Genomic DNA, 19,060 nt, shown 5'->3' on the forward strand with positions numbered 1-19,060 from the left:
AGACACCTGCCCAGAGGGAAATTACAATCCCTACCCGTTCCACAACGGCCGCGGTAACACCTATCGGTGGATTTTGTGATGGATCTTCCCCCATCACAAGGTAACACCATGATCCTGGTTGTTGTGGATCGGTTTTCTAAGTCCTGCCATCTCCTTCCTTTCCCTACAGACTGCGGAGGCTCTGTTTACACACGGTGTGCCTGAGGATATAGTGTCTGATCGGGGTCCACAGTTCACATCGAGGGTCTAGAGGGCGTTCAAGGAACCTCTGGGGGTCTCGGTCAGCCTGACCTCAGGGTTTCACCCCGAGAGTAAGGGGCAGGTGGAGAGAGTAAACCAGGATGTGGGTAGGTTTCTGCGGTCCTATTGCCAGGACGGGCCGGGGGAGTGGGCGGCTTTCATCCCCTGGGCAGAGATGGCCCAAAACTCCCTCCGCCACTCCTCCACTGACCTGTCTCCGTTTCAGTGTGTACTAGGTTATCAGCCGGTCCTGGCATCGTGGCATCAGAGCCAGATCGAGGCACCTGTGGTGGCGGAAAGGTTTTGGCGCTCGGAGGAGACATGGGACGCTGCCCACGTTCGCCTGCAACGGGCCATCAGGCGACAGAAGGCGAGCACCAACCGCCACCGCAGTGAGGCCCCGGTGTATGCACCGGGGGACCGGGTCTGGCTCTCGACCCGAAACCTGCCCCTTCGCCTGCCCTGCCGGAAGCTGGGTCTGCGGTTTGTGGGGCCATTTAAAGTCCTGAGGAGACTGAACGAGGTATGTTATAGGTTACAGCTCCCCCCTGATTACCGTATTAACCCCTTAATCCATGTGTCTCTCCTCAGGCCGGTGGTGGCTGGTCCGCTCCAGCAGTTTGAGGTACGAGAGGTTCCTCCGCTCCCGCTGGACATCGAGGGGGCCCCGGCGTATACTGTGCGAGCCATCATGGACTCAAGACATCGGGCGAGGGGCCTTCAGTACCTCGTGGAGTGGGAGGGGTACGGTCCGGGGGAGAAATACTGGGTGCCGGTGGAGGACATCCTGGACCCTTCCTTACTGCAGGACTTTCACCGTCTCCACCCGGATCGTCCTGCGCCATGTCCTCCGGTTGTTGTCACCGGCTTTCTAGCTGCCACTGATCTACGTTTCTTTTTCTATGTTTTTGTCTTGATTGTACACACCTGGTTCCCATCACGTTATGGTTATTTCCCTATTTAACCCTATGCTTCCCTCATGGTTTTGTGCGTGATTATTTTTTGTTTGGTGTTGTATAATGCTGTGTGCTTTTTTATTTCCCTGCATGGAAATTAGATTTGTTGTTTTCCGAGTAAAGTTCGTTATTTACTCAGTTCTGTGTCCTGCGCCTGACTCCTTCCTACCGCTGCACACTGACACCTGACACTTTTGACTGATTGGTACACTAATTTAATTAGTCTTCATTTAACTTAATAACTAAATTATATATATATATATATACAGTGGGGGAAAAAAAGTATTTAGTCAGCCACCAATTGTGCAAGTTCTCCCACTTAAAAAGATGAGAGAGGCCTGTAATTTTCATCATAGGTACATGTCAACTATGACAGACAAAATGAGGAAAAAGAATTCCAGAAAATCACATTGTAGGATTTTTTATGATTTTATTTGCAAATTATGGTGGAAAATAAGTATTTGGTCAATAACAAAAGTTTCTCAATACTTTGTTATATACCCTTTGTTGGCAATGACTCAGGTCAAACGTTTTCTGTAAGTCTTCACAAGGTTTTCACACACTGTTGCTGGTATTTTGGCCCATTCTTCCATGCAGATCTCCTCTAGAGCAGTGCTGTTTTGGGGCTGTCACTGGGCAACACAGACTTTCAACTCCCTCCAAAGATTTTCTATGGGGTTGAGATCTGGAGACTGGCTAGGCCACTCCAGGACCTTGAAATGCTTCTTACGAAGCCACTCCTTCGTTGCCCGGGCGGTGTGTTTGGGATCATTGTCATGCTGAAAGACCCAGCCACGTTTCATCGTCAATGCCCTTGCTGATGGAAGGAGGTTTTCACTCAAAATCTCACAATACATGGCCCCATTCATTCTTTCCTTTACACGGATCAGTCGTCCTGGTCCCTTTGCAGAAAAACAGCCCCAAAGCATGATGTTTCCACCCCCATGCTTCACAGTAGGTATGGTGTTCTTTGGATGCAACTCAGCATTATTTGTCCTCCAAACATGACGAGTTGAGTTTTTACCAAAAAGTTATATTTTGGTTTCATCTGACCATATGACATTCTCCCAATCCTCTTCTGGATCACCAAATGCACTCTAGTCAACTTCAGACGGGCCTGGACATGTACTGGCTTAAGCAGGGGGACACGTCTTGCACTGCAGGATTTGAATCCCTGGCGGCGTAGTGTGTTACCTGATGGTAGGCTTTGTTACTTTGGTCCCAGCTCTCTGCAGGTCATTCACTAGGTCCCCCCGTGTGGTTCTGGGATTTTTGCTCACCGTTCTTGTGATCATTTTGACCCCACGGGGTGAGATCTTGCGTGGAGCCCCAGATCGAGGGAGATTATCAGTGGTCTTGTATGACTTCCATTTCCTAATAATTGCTCCCACAGTTGATTTCTTCAAACCAAGCTGCTTACCTATTGCAGATTCACCCTTCCCAGCCTTGTGCAGGTCTACAATTTTGTTTCTGGTGTCCTTTGACAGCTCTTTGGTCTTGGCCAAAGTGGAGTTTGAAGTGTGACTGTTTGAGGTTGTGGACAGGTGTATTTTATACTGATGATAAGTTCAAACAGGTGCCATTAATACAGGTAACGAGTGGAGGACAGAGGAGCCTCTTAAATAAGAAGTTACAGGTCTGTGAGAGCCAGAAATCTTGCTTGTTTGTAGGTGACCAAATACTTATTTTCCACCATAATTTGCAAATAAATTCATAAAAAATCCTACAATGTGATTTTCTGGATTTTTTTTCCTCAAATTGTCTGTCATAGTTGACGTGTACCTATGATGAAAATTACAGGCCTCTCTCATCTTTTTTAGTGGGAGAACTTGCACAATTGGTGGCTGACTAAATACTTTTTCCCCCACTGTATATATATATATATATATATATATATATATATATATATATATATATAAAAAGTTACCAAGCATGTATCCAGATGTTTTGATATTCTGCTTTCTGTTTTCTTAGCTGTTCCTGGAACTACACTGACCTTAATCCAAACCCTGTGTACACTGGAGAGACAGTAACTCTGAAGTGTTCATTCTGGCCTTACATTTACTGGAGCTATACGTGGTTCAAAGACAACACTGAAAAACTAGTGGCCCAGTCTGACAGACACACTACAACAGGAGCCACCTTCACCATCAGTAGAGCTGCTGAGTCTGATCAGGGTCTCTTCTGGTGTCAGGGAGAGATCCAGTCGAGATCCATATCATCAATCATCAGTGGTCCTGTCACTATCACTGTGATTGGTGAATAATTGTGTGTGTGTGTGTTTGTGGATGTGTTTAACTATACTTGTGGGGACCAGAAGTCCCAACAAGAATAGTAAACCTGTGCCAAAACCGATGTGGATGTGGTGGAGGAGTCAAGCGCAGCAATCAGAGGTTTAGTCCAACAAGACTTTAATAGTCTAAATGACACAATGGAAATACCCCGACCTCGAAAATACACGAAGTGGCGAGGGAAAATTACGCATACGCGTAAAACACTAAACATGAAACAAAACGGAATACAAACACGTAGCATAGACAAAGTGGCAACAAATTAACAACACACAAAAACCCTAGAGCAAAACAAGGAACTTATAAGACACGTAATCAACACCCAAACAGACACAGGTGTGACAGACAGACAAAAGCAATCAAATACAGAAACATAGAGCGGTGGCAGCTAGTACTCCGGGGACGGCGAACGCCGAAGCCTGCCCGAACCAGGAGGAGGAGCAGTCTCGGCCGAAACCGTGACAAAACCAAGAAAAATTTGATCAACTGAGGACATTTTGGTGGTCCACACATGGTCAAATGCTATTTCTAGGGGGTTTAGAGTTAAGGTTAGAATTAGTGTTAGGGTTAGAATTAGGTTTAAGGTTAAGGTTAGGTTTTTTGGGTTAGGGTAATGGTACGGGTAAGGGTTAGGTTTAGGTTAGGGAAAATAGGATTTTGAATGGGACTGTATTGAATGTCGCCACAAAGTTAGCTGCGCAAGACTGTGTGTGTGTAGACATGACTGTATATGTCAGTATTCTGATTACTAGATCTTGGTAAGTCAGACAGTTCAGACTGCATACTGTATGTTCAGAAATGACAACTTATGATATGGTCATGTTGTGATAAATGCTGATCAACATTATTTTACATTCTATAATGCACATTCTAAGGTGTATGATAATATTTATTTACTGTGGTGTGTCTGTGCAGAGAGACCTGTGGCTGTTCTGAACCTCCAACCCAACTGGCCCCAGGTATTCAGTGGAGAGACTGTCACTCTCAGATGTGACTTACAGGGAGGAGAAGAGATTGAGTTTTTAAAACAGTGTTCGGAAGTTGGTCTACGCGAATACAGAGCCTGAGTACAGAATCAGTCCTGCAAAGGTCTATATACCTGTGAAGGTCTTCAGAAAAACAATGGCTTAAAACACTCCGAGTCAACTAATGCTATACAATTGACCGTGTTAGGTAAGTCTGTTTTTATGGGATTGCAAGAGAAAGAGACAGAATAGTGAGGAAAAGACAAAAGGGATGGGGTCAAATAGCAGACAGTGAGATCAATGATGGAACTAAATTATTGTTTGATTTTGGGGTAAGGTACAATATCATGATAACAAATTGGGTAAATATTTTATACTAAAATAATTTAAGTAAAGAACAAACATTTTAATTGTGTCATCTCATTTATAACAGATAAACCCCAAGCTGTCCTGAGTGTCTCTCCTCAGTGGCTGAACCCTGGAGACTCTGAGCTGTGGGGTTAAAGAGTCATCTACAGGCTGGAGGTTCTTCTGGTACCGAACTGTTCCCTACAGAGCTGGGTTACCCTCCCTATTGGATAAGTCCTACTCTGTAGAGCCTCTATCTGGCAATGGGACTACTGAAGACTCCTACACTCTGATCCCTGCTGGTCCTAATCACACAGGAGGATATGTGTGTAGAGCTGGGAGAGGAGACCCAGTCTATGACACACTCTACAGTGAACCTCAGTTTCTCTGGTCAGGAGGTAACTAACTGCATTGAAACTGCATTTAATCACATTTAAGTCATCCTCATGTGTATATATAACTATAAGTTTGAGTCTTTCTCTTTGTTTCAGACCTGCATCCTTCAGTGTCTCTCAGAATAAGACCCAACAGAACTCAACACTTTACATCAAAGTCTCTCTCACTAAGCTGTGAGGAGAAGGGGAACTCTACTGGATGAAGACTGAAGAGATACAGAGAGAGAGGAGTGGAGTCAGGGTGTGGCTCTAACTGGGGATCAATAGCAGGGTCCACATGTACCATCATGTTCACACTTGAAAAGGACAGTGGAGTGTACTGGTGTGAGTCTGCATCAGGAGAGTACAGTAATGCTGTCAACATCACAGTGGATGGTACGTCTACTGTACAACATTCACTAACCTTTTTTACATTTCAATGTATGATAATGATGTTCAATTCTGAAACTGAATGAATGTATCTCATATAAAATACAAGCTCATAAGACATTAAAATATTGTGAGTGATTACTCCAGATTTACAGTTTTATTTATATATTATGTTACACAGCTGGTGTTGTGATCCTGGAAAACCCTGCCTATCCCATGACTGAGGGAGACTCTGTGACTCTGCTCTGTACAAATAGATATTAGGAAACAAACCCAAACCCCAAGGTTGATTTCTACAAAGATGGAGAACTCATCAGGAATGAGACCACAGGAGAGATGACCATCCCTGCAGTATCCAAGTCAGATGAAGGCTTCTATAAGTGTACATCTAATGAAGGAGAATCACCAGAGAGCTGGGTGACTATGAGAGGTGAGAAGAGCAGTGTGTGTGTGTGTGTGTGTGTGTGTGTGTGTGTGTGTGTGTGTGTGTGTGTGTGTGTGTGTGTGTGTTGATGGTAAAACATATGTTTTGATAGTCCCTCCAGGTTCTATTGTCTCCATCTCTCTGCTGTCCAGGCTGCTGTGTGGTCTACTGGTGTTGTCTCCCTTTCTACTGGTGTCTATCATTCTGATGGTGAAATGCTGCAGGGCTCAAGGTGACCACATTATTTCAGTGTGTATCTACAAGAAGCTTATCCAGCTTGATATTTTCCTTCTTTATGTCATGCTCTTGTATTACTGTTTTCAAGTAATGTTGACTCAAATGGTTCATTTTGTCACGGTTTCGGCCGAGGCCGCTCCTCCTCCTTGTTCGGGCAGGTTTCGGCGGTCGTCGTCCCCGGAGTACTAGCTGCCACCGATCTATGTTTCATGTTCGTTTGGTTTTGTCTTGATGTTGTACGCCTGTGTCTAGTTAGTCCTCATTAGTGTCCTATTTAGTTCTCGTTGTTTGTGTATGGTGTTGTGTGTGATTGCTCTTCTGTTTTGGTGTTCTGAGCTACGTATCTTCCCTCCGTTGTTTGGAGAGGTTTTCGCACATGTTAGTGCGCCTTTTGTTTGACGCCTGTGTGCGCCTTTATTTCGCCTCCGGGCTTATTGTTCTCGTGTACTAGGTGAATAATAAATAATGACCATTTTTATGATTTTAAGTTTAAGTTTTTGCCATTGCCTTGCCATTGATTTATGATAGCGTTTATGAGTCAAATATCATGGAATGAAATTTTACAAATACTAAATGCTATGATTTAGCAAGTTGACGTTTTCAGCTTTTGGGATCATGTATGCTTTGTTATTGTTGATTGTTGTTAATATTCTTGAAATATTACACTTACCCCTCTTTGATTTCAGTTTGTTGATTGAAAAAGAGTGTAGTGCCTGTTTTGTTTAAAAGTAGAATTTGTTGTATTTTTTTAATATGTTGTATTTTAGATAATGTCATGCTTTTTACATGCAGGTGCATTTCTGTTTTATGTGAATATTTTCTGGGACTAAAGGTGGGTTTATACTTGGTTGGCCGACCTACTATAACAACTTTAACAGTTATGTTGGAGCATCTATAGTTTGTTTTTAACTCAATTAATGCTTATTTTCATTTACATTTTCCATACTTTCCACTTCTATGTCTATATGTTTTTTATAAAATGTTATTTCTTCAGTAGTCGTTATAGGAGCCAGATGGGTGTTACACTATTGAACTTGAATAAAGAGGGTGTGCATTGTCTTACATCAGATAGCATGACGATTCCGCCTGACGAGAGTCGCATAGGAGTGACGCCACCTGACGTAAGACAATGGAAGTTGTGTTGCATTTTGTATTTTGTATTAATTCTCATTTGTCAAATAAAAAGTGATGATTCCCCACATCATTGCATTGCTTTGAAATATAATTTAATTTAAGGACATATTCCTTTTACTCTCTGTATTGCTGAGTTGAAACAATGCATTTACATCTTGAACATTCCTATAAATTTCTTATTATGTAAAGCAACACTTTTTAACAAAATCTCTATACACCATATTGCTGTCAGTCTTCTTAAACCACATTCAGATTTGACTTCTACTGATATGAACCCATACAGAAGTGGTCAATGTCTGTACTAATATGATGACATAGAGAGAGGAAGGAATAAGAGGGCAGACCCAGTAGACTGAGGGGTTATGTTGTTGCTATGTGACCAATGACCATATTAGTTTCTATATTGTGGTCCACAAGGATGTGGAGTAGTTACAGGCCTGTCTTGAAGGGGGCGATAAGAAACCCCAGATGTTTACATGAGTATATCCGCTAAAGGTGAAGTCTCTAACTGCTTTCACCTGTAACCTTTCTCTCCACATGTTTGTTTCTTCACACATGTTGTACATGTCCCACACTCTACACTCTACAACATATTTTTAGAGGTAAATAGTACACTTTAACCTGGAAATCCAGTTACCCAGTTACAGCTTTGAAACTCTTTCCATCTCTGGTCTATGGTAATACATTCCGCTTAGCTCTGCCTCTGATGTACACACACACACACACAAACCACACAACACACAGACACAAAACACACACAGACAAAAAAACACGATACAGTACATGAACAATAACCCTCAGGCACTTCACATAAACAGACAAATTGAAATACAACCATAAACATCACAATAACAAACATATCTATGTAGACAGTATCTAACTAAACGAATTCCTTGAGGGGGAGGCAGAAGATGTCCATTTCCATTGTGGAACAACTGAGGTTAGCTGGCTAGGCTTGCCACCTGACAACTAAGCAAAGGTTTGAGGGGAGGCCTACACTATCTATCTATCTATCTATCTATCTATCTATCTATCTATCTATCTATCTATCTATCTATCTATCTATCTATCTATCTGTGCATGGTGCAGCATAAAACAAACATCTACACATTCTGATATAAAACCACAAGCTCGGATCTCATCAATTCAGGTCTCTAAGGAGCGAGTGTGAGACCTTGTAGCCAACCATAAGGAGAAGTTGGTCAGAATATAAACACGCTATCAACTGCTACTATTTTTTCTCACAGTCTTTTGACAGTTCACTTGAATCTTTCTCTCTCTGTTTTTCTGTGTGACGGTGAAGAGGTGTGATCTAAGCAGACTGTAGAGTGGTTTGTCAGAAGGACTGTAGTTGTATTGTCTCCTGAGTGGCGCAGTGGTCTGAGTGGCGCAGTGGTCTAAGGCACTGCATCGCAGTGCTAACTGTGCCACTAGAGATCCTGGTTCGAATCCAGGCTCTGTCGCAGCCGGCCGCGACCGGGAGACTCATGGGCGGAGCACAATTGGCCCAGTGTTGTCCAGGGTAGGGGAGGGAATGGCTGGCAGGGATGTAGCTCAGTTGATAGAGCATGGTGTTTACAATGCCAGGGTTGTGGGTTCGATTCCCACGGGGGGCCAGTATTAAAAAATAAAAAAGGTATTCATTAACTGTAAGTCGCTCTGGATAAGAGCGTCTGCTAAACGACTATTTTTTTATTTTTTTTTATGTATAGAAAGTCACTTGTCTGTGGGGACAGAATGGAGCACACCTTGCTCTGTTTGCTACTATGTACAGCGCATTCGGAAAGTATTCGGACCCCTTGACTTTTTCATATTTTGTTACGTTACAGCCTTATTCTAAAATTGATTATATTTTTGTTTTTTCCTCATCAATACCCCATAATGACAAAGCAAAAACAGGTTTAGACACATAAAAAACTGAAATATCACATTTACATAAGTATTCAGACCCTTTTACTGAGGAGAGGCTTCCGTCTGGCCACTACCATAAAGGCCTGATTGGTGGAGTGCTGTCAGAGTGAACATTGGGTTCTTGGTCTCCTCCCTGACCAAGGCTTTTGTCCCCCGATTGCTCAGTTTGGCCGGGCGGCAAGCGCTAGGAAGAGTCTTGGTGGCTCCAAACTTATTCCATTTAAGAATGATGGAGGCCAAAGTGTTTTTGGGGACCTTCAATGCTGCAGAAATGTTTTGGAACCCTTCCACAGATCTGTGCCTCAATGCAATCCTGTCTTGGAGCTCTACGGACAATTCCTTCGACCTCATGGCTTGTTTTGCTCTGACATGCAGTGTCAACTCTGGGACCTTATATAGACAGGTGTGTGCCTTTCCAAATCATGTCCAATCAATTGAATTACAACAGGTGGACTCCAATCAAGTTGTACAAACATCTCAAGGATAATCAATGGAAACAGGATGCACCTGAGCTCAATTTCGTGTCTCATATCAAAGGGTCTGAATACTTATGTAAATAAAGTATTAATGTTTATGTTTATTTTTAATAAATTTGCAAAAATATCTAAACATGTTTTCACTTTGTCATTATGGTGTATTGTTTGTATATTGATGAGGATTATAATTTTTTCATCAATTTTAGAATAAATATACTGAGTTGGTGTGTTTGTATATGAACACTAATTACCTGATTTACTAAGCCTTTAAGAGAAAAAGGAATAAGACATTGTTTTCTGTCCCTTGTTGAGAAAACAGTGTAAAAGGAAGTTGCCGCAAGTATGGTTTAGATATGAAGTAAGAATGTGACCACCCTACATTGATGTTGTATCACGGTGAGAACCTGAGCTTATAGAGATGATGCCATGCAGACATGGTTAGTGTGGTGGTGTGCATTTAACCAGGTCATACCTCAGGAACTAAAGATTGACCCTAACTCAGTGCTTGCAAAATGTGCTGTCAATGACAATGAATACAAAATGAAATATTTGTTGTATGTGTTGTAGTATCAAGTTGTGATTATTGTAAATGGTTGAGGCTTCCTTTGCTACAGTTATAGTAAACTGTGTTGAGAGATTAATTAGTGGTGATTTGGTGTTTTTGGTCTCTGTACTCTCTCTGTGTGCAGAACATGAGAAGTCAGTGGCCATTTAAAGCTGCAGTCCGTAATTCAAACTACCACAAAAAGCTCACAATGCCACTTGTTGTAGTATACGGCTGAGGGATGGGTCTAAGGAAATTCATTCATCTACATTGTTTACAATATTTGTCATAGAATAACTGTATATTTTGGGTTATGATGGAATAAGTGTAATTTCTGTAATTAATTTAGTAGTGTAGAAATCTATGTAGAAAATGCAGATTGCACCTTTAACATAAAGTACAGGATGGATTTGGTCATCAGTAACATGAATATGCCATGTTGTTATTTATTTCAAGCTAATATTGGAGCAATGTGACTTTTTTTGTTGTAGTGCTGAGTACACACATCTACTCTGGACACTGAAGATGATGATGGTAGATATCTGTACACTTGATCAAGTCTTCATCTCTTAATGCTTCATCATATTTCTTTGTTTGTGATTTTTAAAGCTGCTTTTGGATAGACATATTTTGTGTTTTGAGTGTCTCAAAATAACATGTGTAAAGCAATTGTATCATGCCAGTTTTTATTTTGTGCAGGACAGGCAAAGGCTGTTCTGACCATACACCCCAAATCTTCCCAGATTTTCAGTAGAGAGTCTGTCACTCTCAGATGTAACATACAGAGAGGAGAAGTCACTGACTGGGAATACACATGGCGCAAGGATGTCATAGACTCCCTCAGTAGGAAGCATGAATATGAGATCAGTGAGGTTAAGATTTCAGACAGTGGTGACTACTGGTGTCTGGGTACACATATTGATCAGAAGAAGCATTCTAAGTGGAGTGATGCAGTCAGACTGACGGTGACAGGTAAGTCATCTTATCTCTCGTTCAGAACAGTGCCTCCATGCCCATAAACACTTGACATTGGGCCCCATTTTAAGGAGGCTATTTAGTCGTTTTAAAAAGGTCTACCATTGTTGTTCAGATTCCTCCATTAATTCATTCTCATTTCATGTAATAATTGAAGAAATATGGTGTACGGTACTAAGATAATACTTTTTGTCACGACTTCCGCCGATGTTGGTGCCTCTCCTTGTGCAGGAGGCTATCAGCGGTCGTCGTCACAGGCATTCTAGTTTCCACTGTTCCTTTTTCTATGTTTTTGTCTTGATTGTACACACCTGGTTCCCATCACGTTGTGGTTATTTCCCTATTTAACCCTCTGGTTCCCTCATGGTTTTGTGTGTGATTGTTCTTTGTTTGGTGTTGTATAATGCTGTGAGCTGTTTTATTTTCCTGCATGGAAATTAGATTTGTTGTTTTCCTAGTAAAGTTAATTATTTACTCAGTTCTGTGTCGTTGCGCTTGACTCCGTCCTACCGCTGCACACTGAAACCTGACAGAATCACGCACCACCTATGGAGTCAGCAGGTGCACCCAGTCCTCCGGTACCGGTGGAGGAGCGCGTCCAGCAGCACGCGACTATGCTCCACAATCTGCGCACAGCAATGGATCGCGTGCTGCACACCCCCATCAACTTAACCTCAACCCCCACCGCAGTCCACCCCTCCGTCACCTGGAACCAGTGGGATTCGGCTCTCGCTCCCGAAGGCCTATGATGGGACGGCTGCCGGGTGCCAGGGGTTCCTGCTCCAGGTGGAGCTCTACCTGGTGACCATCCACCCGGCTCCCTCGGGATATGAGAGCGTGTCCGCCCTCATCTCCTTTTTGTCGGGGAAAGCGCTGGAATGGGCCAACGCCGAATGGGGAGAGATAGACGCTACGTTGGTCCGTTACGAGGATTTCACCCGACGCTTCCGGGCGGTTTTCGATCATCCGCCTGAGGGGAGAGCGGCGGGGGAACGCTTGGTCCATCTCAGACAGGGGAAGAGGAGCGCCCAGGACTTCGCACTGGACTTCAGGACCTTGGCTGCCAGCGCGGGATGGAATGAGAGGGCCCTGATCGACCATTACCGGTGTAATCTACGGGAGGACATCCGTCGGGAGCTGGCCTGCAGGGACACCATCCTTAACCTCGACCAGCTGGTGGATTAATCCATCTGGCTGGATAACCTGTTGACCACCCGCGAACGCTCAGATTGGGTTCCGTCCGTTACATCCCCCAGCACTTCCGAGTCTATACCTATGGAGCTTGGAAGTGCTGCTCTTAGGGTGACCAAAGGGGGGGCCCTTTCCTTCACCACCTGTGGCCACAGAGGGCACACTGCTGGTCGGTGCTGGGGAGGTTCCGCAGGGAGTCGAGGCAGCAGGTAGGGCACTGGTGGATCATCCCAGGTGAGTAGGCACCCGACTCACCCAGAGCTCCCTGTTGCGCATATGTATGTCTGTGTAAAGTTTCCGGAGTTTTCCCGCATTCCAAACATAAGGCGCTAGTAGATTCAGGCGCAGCTGGGAACTTTATTGACTGTGCATTTGCACTTAGATTAGGATTCCCTATTGTTCCTGTTGATGTGCCATTCCCTGTACATGCCTTAGATAGTCGTCCTTTAGGATCGACGCAGCACTTCCCAGGAGTCACGTGTATCCTCTGTCACAGGAAGAGACGGCGGCTATGGAAAAATATGTCTCCGAATCTCTAGGACAGGGATACATTCGGCCTTCCACTTCACCTGCCTCCTCAAGTTTGTTTTTTGTGAAGAAGAAGGATGGAGGATTACGCCCGTGCATTGACTATCGGGGTTTCAATCAGATCACGGTGAAGTACAGTTACCCGTTGCCTCTCATAGCCAGTGTCAACGAGTCATTGCACGGGGCGCACTTCTTCACAAAATTGGATCTCAGGAGCGCGTACAACCTGGTGCGTATCCGGGAGGGGGATGAGTGGAAGACTGCATTTAGTACCACCTCTGGGCACTATGAGTACCTCGTCATGCCGTACGGGTTGACGAATGCTCCATCAGTCTTCCAATCCTTTGTAGACGAGATCTTCAGGGACCTGCACGGGCAGGGTGTAGTGGTGTATATAGATGACATTCTCATATACTCCGCAACACGTGCCGAGCATTTGTCCCTGGTGCGCAAGGTGCTTGGTCGACTGTTGGAGCATGACCTGTACGTCATGGCTAAGAAATGTCTGTTCTTCCAACAGTCCGTCTTCTTCCTAGGGTACCACCTGTCCGCGTCAGGGGTGGAGATGGAAAATGACTGCATTTCAGCCGTGCGTAATTGGCCGACTCCAACCACAGTAAAGGAAGTGCAGCGGTTCTTAGGGTTTTCCAACTACTACCGGAGGTTTATCCAGGGCTTTGGTCAGGTATCGGCTCCCATTACCTCCTTGCTGAAGGGGGGACCGGTGCGACTGCAGTGGTCAGCTGGGGCGGACAGGGCTTTTGGTCACCTGAAGGCTTTGTTTACCTCGGCTCCCGTGATGACTCATCCGGATCCCTCCTTAGCATTCATAGTAGAGGTGGACGCGTCCGAGGCTGGGATAGGAGCTGTGCTGTCTCAGCGCTCGGGTACGCCACCAAAGCTCCGCCCCTGTGCTTTCTTTTCGAAGAAGCTCAGCCCGGCGGAGCGAAACTATGATGTGGGGGACGGGGACCTGTTAGCTGTGGTCAAGGCTCTGAAGGCGTGGAGACATTGGCTTGAGGGGGCTAAACACCCTTTCCTCATTTGGACTGACCACCACAATCTGGAGTACATCCGGGCGGTGAGGAGACTGAACCCTCGTCAGGCAAGGTGGGCCATGTTTTTCACCCGTTTTGTTTTCACCTTATCCTACAGACCAAGTTCCCAGAACGCTAAGGCAGATGCTCTGTCCCGGATGTATGACACAGAGGAGCGGTCCACGGATTCCACTCCCATACTTCCGGCTTCTTTCCTGGTGGCACCGGTGGTATGGGAGGTTGATGCGGACATCAGCCGGGCTTTATGTACGGAGCCCACTCCCACCCAGTGTCCAGTTGGGCGTATGTACGTTCCGTCTGATGTCCGCGATCGATTGATCTGTTGGTCTCACACGTCACCCTCCTCTGGTCATCCTGGCATCGGTCGGAGAGTGCGCTGTCTTAGTGGGAAATACTGGTGGCCCACTTTAGCTAAGGACGTGAGGGTTTATGTTTCCTCTTGCTCGGTGTGCGCTCAGTGCAAGGCACCTAGACACCTGCCCAGCGGGAAATTACAAACCCTACCCGTTCACAACAGCCGCGGTAACACCTATCGGTGGATTTTGTGATGGATCTTCCTCCATCACAAGGTAACACCACGATCCTGGTCGTTGTGGATCGGTTTTCTAAGTCCTGCCATCTCCTTCCTTTCCCTACAGACTGCGGAGGCTCTGTTTACACACGTCTTCCGGCACTACGGGGTGCATGAGGATATAGTGTCTGATCGAGGTCCCCAGTTCTCATCGAGGGTCTGGAGGGCGTTCAAGGAACCTCTGGGTGTCTCGCTCAGCCTGACCTCAGGGTTTCACCCCGAGAGTAATGGGCAGGTGGAGAGAGTAAACCAGGATGTGGGTAGGTTTCTGCGGTCCTATTGCCAGGACGGGCTGGGGGAGTGGGCGGCTTTCATCCCCTGGCTAGAGATGGCCCAAAACTCCCTCCGCCACTCCTCCACTAACCTGTCTCCGTTTCAGTGTGTACTAGGTTATCAGCAGGGCCTGGCACCATGGCATCAGAGCCAGATCGAGGCACCTGCGGTAGCGGAAAGGTTTCGGCGCTCGGAGGAGACATGGGACGCTGCCCACGTTCGCCTGCAATGGACCATCAGGCGACAGAAGCCGAGCACCGACCGCCACCGCAGTGAGGCCCCGGTGTTTGCACCGGGACACGGTTCTGGCTCTCGACCCAAAACCTGCCCCTTCGCCTGCCCTGCCGGAAGCTGGGTCTGCGGTTTGTGGGGCCATTTAAAGTCCTGAGGAGACTGAACGAGGTATGTTATAGGTTACAGCTCCCCCCTGATTACTGTATTAACCTCCTCAGGCCGGTGGTGGCTGGTCCGGTCCAGCAGTCTGAGGTTCGGGAGGTTCCTCCGCCCCCGCTGGACATCGAGGGTGCCCCGGCGTATACTGTGCGAGCCATCATGGACTCAAGACGTCGGGCGAGGGGCCTTCAGTACCTCGTGGAGTGGGAGGGGTACGGTCCGGAGGAGAGATACTGGGTGCCGATGGAGGACATCCTGGACCCTTCCTTACTGCAGGAATTTCACCGTCTCCACCCGGATCGTCCTGTGCCTCGTCCTCCGGGTCGTCCCCGAGGCCGGTGTCGGCACACTGCTGGAGCCGCACGTCAAGAGGGGGTTACTGTCACGACTTCCGCCGAAGTTGGTGCCTCTCCTTGTGCAGGAGGCTATCAGCGGTTGTCGTCACCGGCTTTCTAGCTGCCACTGATCTACGTTTCCTTTTCTATGTTTTTGTCTTGATTGTACACACCTGGTTCCCATCACGTTATGGTTATTTCCCTATTTAACCCTCTGCTTCCCTCATGGTTTTGTGCTGTGAGCTTTTTTATTTCCCTGCATAGAAATTAGATTTGTTGTTTTCCGAGTAAAGTTACTTATTTACTCAGTTCTGTGTCCTGCACCTGACTCCATCCTCACGCTGCACACTGACACCTGACTCTTTTAACTGATTGGTACACTAATTTAATTAGTCTTCATTTAACTAAATTATATATATATATATATATATATATATATATATATATATATATATATATATACATATATATACATATATATACATATATATATATAAAGTTACCAAGCATGTATCTAGATGTTTTGATATTCTGCTTTCTCTTTTCTTAGCTGTTCCTGGAACTACACTGACCTTAATCCAAACCCTGTGTACACTGGAGAGACTGTAACTCTGACGTGTTCATTCTGGCCTTACATTTACTGGAGCTATACGTGGTTCAAAGACAACACTGAAAAACGAGTGCCCCAGTCTGACAGACACACTACAACAGGAGCCACCTTCACCATCAGTAGAGCTGCTGAGTCTGACCAGGGCCTCTACTGGTGTCAGGGAGAGATCCAGTCCAGATCCATATCATCAATCATCAGTGATCCTGTCACTGTCACTGTGATTGGTGAATAATTGTGTGTGTGTGTGGACATGTTTAACTATAATTGTTGGGACCAGAAGTCCCAACAAGAATATTAAACCAAGAAAAATGTGATCAACTGAGGACATTTTTGTGGTCCACACATGGTCAAATGCTATTTCTAGGGGGTTTAGAGTTAAGGTTAGAATTAGTTTTAGGGTTAGAATTAGGGTTAAGGTTAGGGTTTTTGGGTTAGGGTAATGGTACGGGTTAGGTTTAGTTTAGGGGTTAGGGAAAATAGGATTTTGAATGGGACTGTATTGAATGTCGCCACAAAGTTAGCTGCGCAAGACTGTGTGTGTGTAGACATGACTGTATATATCAGTATTCTGATGACTATATCAGACAGATCAGACTGCATATTGTATGTTCAGAAATGACAACTTATGATATGGTCATGTTGTGATAAATGCTGATCAACATTATTTTACATTCTAAGGTATATGATAATATTTATTTACTGTGGTGTGTCTGTGCAGAGAGACCTGTGGCTGTTCTGAACCTCCAACCCAACTGGCCCCAGGTATTCAGTGGAGAGACTGTCACTCTCAGATGTGACTTACAGGGAGGAGAAGAGATTGAGTTTTTAAAACAGTGTTCGGAAGTTGGTCTACGCAAATACAGAGCCTGAGTACAGAATCAGTCCTGCAAAGGTCTATATACCTGTCAAGGTCTTCAGAAAATCAATTGCTTAAAACACTCCGAGTCAACTAATGCTATACAATTGACCGTGCTAGGTAAGTCTGTTTTTATGGGATTGCAAGAGAAAGAGACAGAATAGTGAGGAAAAGACAAAAGGGATGAGGTCAAATAGCAGACAGTGAGATCAATGATGGAACTAAATTATTGTTTGATTTTGGGGTAAGGTACAATATCATGATAACAAATGTGGTAAATATTTTATACTAAAATAATTTAATTAAAGAACAAACATTTTAATTGTGTCATCTCCTTTATAACAGATAAACCCCGAGCTGTCCTGAGTGTCTCTCCTCAGTGGCTGAACCCTGGAGACTCAGTTACTCTGAGCTGTGGGGTTAAAGAGTCATCTACAGGCTGGAGGTTCTTCTGGTACCGAACTGTTCCCTACACAGCTGGGTTACTCTCCCTATTGGACAAGTCCTATTCTGTAGAGCCTCTATCTGGCAATGGGACTACTGAAGACTCCTACACTCTGATCCCTGCTGGTCCTAATCACACAGGAGGATATGTGTGTACAGCTGGGAGAGGAGACCCAGTCTATGACACACTCTACAGTGAACCTCAGTTTCTCTGGTCAGGAGGTAACTAACTGCATTGAAACTGCATTTAACCACATTTAAGTCATCCTCATGTGTATATATAACTATAAGTTTGAGTCTTTCTGTTTGTGTCAGACCTGCATCCTTCAGTGTCTCTCAGAATAAGACCCAACAGAACTCAACACTTTACATCAAAGTCTCTCTCACTGAGCTGTGAGGAGAAGGGGAACTCTACTGGATGGAGACTGAAGAGATACAGAGAGAGAGGAGTGGAGTCAGGGTGTGGCTCTAACTGGGGATCAATATCAGGTTCCACATGTACCATCAGGTCCACACTTGAAAAGGACAGTGGAGTGTACTGGTGTGAGTCTGCATCAGGAGAGTACAGTAATGCTGTCAACATCACAGTGGATGGTACGTTGTCACATTTGTTTAATGACGGGACAGACCAATGTGCAGCGTGATATACGTACATGTTTATTAAACCAATAAACACTCGACAAAACAATAAACAAAACGAAACGTGAAGTCCAAGGTAGCACACACAACATACCTTACAAGGAACAAGATCCCACAACCCACTAGTGCCAATAGGCTGCCTAAGTATGATCCCCAATCAGAGACAACGAGCTACAGCTGCCTCTGATTGGGAACCACACCGGCCAACATAGATCTACACATAATAGATCAAAACATAGAAAACAGCACAAAGAATATACACACCCTGACTCAACATATAAGAGTCCCCTGAGTCAGGGCGTGACATACGTCTATTGTACAATATTCACTAACCTTTTTTACATTTCAATGTATGATAATGATGTTCAATTCTGAAACTGAATGAATGTATCTCATGTAAAATGCAAGCTCATAAGACATTAATATTGTGTGTGATTACTCCTGATTTACAGTTTTATTTATATATTATGTTACACAGCTGGTGCTGTGATCCTGGAGAGCCCTGCCTATACCATGACTGAGGGAGACTCTGTGACTCTGCTCTGTACAAATAGATATCAGGAAACAAACCCAAACCCCAAGGTTGATTTCTACAAAGATGGAGAACTCATCAGGAATGAGACCACGGGAGGGATGACCATCCCTGCCGTATCCAAGTAAGATGAAGGCTTCTATAAGTGTAAATCTAATGAAGGAGAATCACCAGAGAGCTGGGTGACAGTGAGAGGTGAGAAGAGCAGTATGTGTGTGTGTGTGTGTGTGTGTGTGTGTGTGTGTGTGTGTGTGTGTGTGTGTGTGTGTGTGTGTGTGTGTGTGTGTGTGTGTGTGTGTGTGTTGTTGGTAAAACATATGTTTTGATAGTCCCTCCAGGTTCGGTTGTCTCCATCTCTCTGCTGT

The 19,060-nt window shown here is 44.9% G+C and overlaps 1 protein-coding gene across 1 annotated transcript in view; it reads left to right on the forward strand.

The window, feature by feature from the left end:
- LOC311132181 (SLAM family member 8-like) overlaps positions 1-19,060 on the forward strand; it is a 99,843-nt gene that overhangs the window by 26,718 nt on the left and 54,065 nt on the right. The gene's annotated exons all lie outside the window — the stretch shown is intronic.

Source organism: Coregonus lavaretus, assembly GCF_964263955.1.
Source record: "Coregonus lavaretus genome assembly, chromosome: 7".
NCBI lineage: Eukaryota > Metazoa > Chordata > Actinopteri > Salmoniformes > Salmonidae > Coregonus > Coregonus lavaretus.